A 5,041-nucleotide genomic window follows, 5' to 3' on the forward strand; every position below is an offset into this window, starting at 1 on the left:
AACTTTTATTGATGAGTTAGGGAAAAATTTCCATGCCTAGTTAGGTCCTTGTATGACTAGCCGACATGACGGTTTAACTGTGTATATATGCTTTATTGTCTGTTGTACTACATAAATAGACTTGTGTTCTGCTTTCACTTGAAAAACTGGATATTTGTTCAATATGAAAATAAAAAAATGTTATATTTTTAAAATTTATTTAAAAGTCTCGATTGAAAGAACATAAAATTTAGCTTAATGATAAAATTTGTTTAGTATCATGGGAAAATATTTAAACCCCTTGAGGTTTGACAAATTCTACCATGATTTGGAACCTTTGAAGTTTGATAAGTGTGCTGGTACCTACGGTTATTTACTAAATGAATTATAAAAAACAAGATGAATTTATCGAATATTGAGAATTATGTAATATTATAGGTTGTAATTGGAATTTTCACTAAATATGTGAGAATATGGTATCATTTTCGGTTGGAACCGAAAGTTTTATGTTGTCTATATTAAAGTATATAAATCAGATAAATTTTTAGGTTTGAACATAAAAATATATCATTGGTGTATTTTATACAGTTGAGAAATTAATGTAATATTATAGGCTGTAATCAGGATTCTTATTATATATCTAATTTTTTAGAATCAACATGGTAACATTTTGAGTTGGAAATTGATAACTTATCTGTTCCAAGTTCTCATTTTTTTTCATCCAATTGTATATTTTTTTTACCGAAAATCTCATCCAATGACTCAAATTCAGCAGTGTTTTGTAGTCTTATTTTCATTTTTATTTTATACTTGCTCATGTTAAATCAGACAATATTAAAAGATGTGTCAATGTTTCTATCAAATTTATTTTCCAAAAGTATATTTTTAAAAATTGGAAAATGGCTTTAATATTGTTTTTAATTTCCCCCCAAGTAGTCTATTCCATTGATTATTTCCTATATTAGGTTGTTTACTACAGTAATTTTAGAAGACACATAGTATTTAATGTGATTTGGAGAAGACTTCAAGATTGTTGCATGTCTTCACCATTATTTTTTTGCTCTACAAAGCTAAAGACACATAACAATCCATGCGTCTTCCACCGTAAAAACTGAAGCCGCATGGTAATCATAACATCTTTTCATTAACACCGTAACAATTACCCTAATTCAAGAAATAATATGGTGGATGTCTTAATGGGAAAATCATTTTTCCCACTATCCTATATGGACGAAGAATCCTTTTAAATCTTGAAATAAATGAAAATAAGTAAGACAATATAATTGCATTGTTGATATAATGCAATAGTAATTATCTAAAAGTAGAAACTAATTATATGTCTTAAATCAACGTTTACTTGCCTGCTTACGTTCAAGTGCCTATTAGTATACATTGGGTATGAATTGGGTGAGTCGACATCTAAAATATGGCTAAAAAAGAACATGATTGGTTCTATCATATAACAATTATTAATCTAAAATGTTATATATATTAGTAACATTTTCTGTTACAATATAAAATGTTATTTAAATTTTTAAGTTGGTTCTAACTTAATATTTTACAAGTATCAGACTTTTTATATGAGTTTCGATACCTATAATTTCCAACTAAAAATATTACCTTTTTACCTATTTTGTTATGATATATGGTTAAAATATTATCCTTTTTACATATTTTGTTATGATATATGTAACGTTTTCAACCTAAAATGTAATCACTATATATAACATTTTAGGTTTGCTTCATAAGTATAGAAACTTATTCTCTGAGGTTTAATACTTATCATTTTCAACCTAAAGTGTTATCAATATATATAATATTTGAGGTTTACTTGATAAGCATCGAAACATTTTTTAAAAAATACTATTAAGACGCTACACTTTAGACTCACCCGTATGAATTTGATAGTATAATATGGAATCAAAATGCAATAAGTATCCAACCCCAACATTAGAATATTGTTTTAAAAATATACAACTGTTCTAGAAAAGATCTTCTAAAGAAAATAATATTTCCTTTTACTATTAAGGTCACTCAATAGCATTGTTTTGAAAATCGGACCGGACCGGTCGGTTCAACCGAGAACCGTTGTCTAGTCGGGTTCAATCTACACCGGTTGAACCGCTACTGGTGAACCGGTCAGAACCGCTGAACCGTTCGAACCGGACCGGCTGAAAACCGGAAAAAACCGAAAATTTTGTTTTTGTTTTAAAAAAAATTAAACCAAATGACGTCGTTTGTTAAACGAGCCAAGTCGAACTCGAGTATTGCTGAGCTCGACTCGAACTTGAAAACTTTAAAAGTAAGCTCAACTCGACTCAAACTCACGAACTAAAAATTATCAAGTTCAACTCAAACTCGAAATATAATATTGAAACTTGAACTCAAAAAGGCTTGAACTCAAAAAAAATTTAGAAGCTCGATTGAAGCCTAAAATTCGAGCTTGATTGAAGTGAAAGAATAGTTCACTCAATGCTCACCAAAATGCTCCATGATTTTGAATGTCAAATTACCTCTATTATTTATAGAAGTTAGTTGTGATGCTCTTCTATGTTTCTTAGCCATGTAGGATTATTTTGTTCTCATATTTTTACTCCTTGGACTTTTGGATGCTCTTCTATGTTTCTTAGCAATGTGAGATTGTTTTTTAAAAAAATTAAACCAAACAAATATCATTTTGTTATGATTTTTTAGCCCCAAATTTATTTTTTAATTATAGTTATATAATTATATTTATTATTTAATATGTTTTACCTTAAATATTATGTTGTAGTTAATTTGAATCATTTTATTTCACTTTATTTTATGGTTTTTAATTTATATATGTTATGACTTGCTTTAAATATGACTTGTGATATAAAAATTTATTTTTTATTAAATATTTTTGGTATTTTTATTTAATTTTTTAAATAATTATGACGTCGTCCGGTTCTTCCGACCGATCGAACCGGTTCGACCGATTAAACCAGTAAACCGGTAGCATGGCCGGTTCGCTAACCGGTCCGATTCTGAAAATCATGCTCAATAGTTTCATCCCTTGAATCTTTAAGGATGTGATTGTGAGGTTTTTTTTTTTTGCATAAACTTTTAAGTATCTTGAACTGTCAGCAATGATATCATAAATCCTCAGAAATATGTTAACTGCAGTAGCATGGAAAAGCAGGCTCTTGGTGCAATGGACGATCAAAGCAGGAAGCTTGTGTTCATTCCAAAGTAGTATATATACTGCAGAATGGAAAAGGTGAGAACCTGTTGACGAAAGGCACGGAGAATGAGTATGTAACACCCCAACCCGTATCCGATCAGGATACGAGTCCGAAGTGTCACATTGACTTTTCAAAAATTTATTCGTATAAAATAGTGAGTAATTTAAAAACTTTTATAACATTTAAATTATTCAAAACATTTACAAAATTATTCAGAGCTTATACAATATATTCTTTTGATTACATGCCAACTAGAACTTTATATACAAAAATACATATTATTCACCTCTCTTCTGATCTGACATTCGGTAAGAAGAACTGACCTGTCTTGTTCCTCTTTACTTTTCTTTTCGCTTTCCAAACCTACGTGTGAAACAATCACACGCTAAGTCGATGACTTAGTGAGGCATATAAAACATATAATATTTCATATAACATAAAGCATACATAAACATATACCATCATTATCATAATCTCTATCATTATCATTAAGAAACACACATAACATCATATGGTTCATGTAACACATTTCAAACCACTTACCTTTGATAACCATTTATAAACCCATCGTATACATATCAAATTCAGTATGCTTGTTTAATCACTTTATTAGCCCATGTACACTAGTGAGAACTTAAGGTATGTGAGTACATTGAGGTTGTGCACACATATGCTATCACCACAGCTCGATCAATATCCCGAAGGACCAGTCCATAGATTCCGAAGAACCTAGGTAATCAGTCCATATGTCCGAAGAACATAGGTAAACAGTCCATATGTCCCGAAGAACATAGGTAAATAGTCCATAGTCCCGAAGAAGATAGGTAAACAGTCCATATGTCCCGAAGAACATAGGTAAACAGTCCATATGTCCCGAAGAACATAGGTAAACCCTCGACCCTTGGCATGCCAACTATACCCTAGTTCTCATATCACATAACATGGGCATTATCATTTAACAGTTCACATTACTTGTCATTTCTCTTCTGTCACATACCACATGTATGTGTAACAATGTATTCCATATCATATCACATGTATCACGTATTGCCTATTCATATGTCATTTCATATAACATATATCATATGTGCATGTAATCACATAGATCGTATCATATAGCTTCATTCATATCACATATTCATATAAGCTCATAGCTTCTTTCACATATACGTGTAATCACTTAGTCTATTTTCATGTAATTCTTTTCACTTCTCATATGATTTTATATTCATATCTCACATAGCTCATATCACCTTGCATTGTTTCATATAAACATAGATGTCATATCTTGTTCGCATATATTTTCCATATAACTCATATATCTCATATTTCTTTCACATAGCTCACTATCATATTTTCATATCATATATCTTATAATAGATTCTTATATCATCATTTGTTTCCTTTCTACCTATTCATAATCACATTAACATGTAATGCAAGCAATATGTATTAATACATACATGTAATCACATAACTTATACCACATGATTCATGTAGTCATTTAGATCATTGTCTTTTAACACATATCTCATAATCACACAAATCATCACATAGATTACCAATCAAATCACATTTTAGGAGTTACTTCTTACCATAGTAACTCCATCACTAGCTCATCGCAAGCCAATGTTTATTCAATAATATAAGTACAAATTAAATTACACTCACCTTAGCCTTGCTTTGATTCGATTATAATCCTTTGATTATTCCAGAACTTGTTTAGGCTCAATATCTACATAAATATATCATTTCAAAACAACTATCAGAAGCCTAAACTTTAAACTTGATGTTAATAACTTAAACTGGTTTAATGAATCAAATTCCATTTTATTATTTAGGGGGGAATCGATACC

The sequence above is a fragment of the Hibiscus syriacus genome, unplaced genomic scaffold (assembly GCF_006381635.1).
Source record: "Hibiscus syriacus cultivar Baekdansim isolate YM2019G1 unplaced genomic scaffold, ASM638163v2 tig00110183_pilon, whole genome shotgun sequence".
Lineage (NCBI taxonomy): Eukaryota > Viridiplantae > Streptophyta > Magnoliopsida > Malvales > Malvaceae > Hibiscus > Hibiscus syriacus.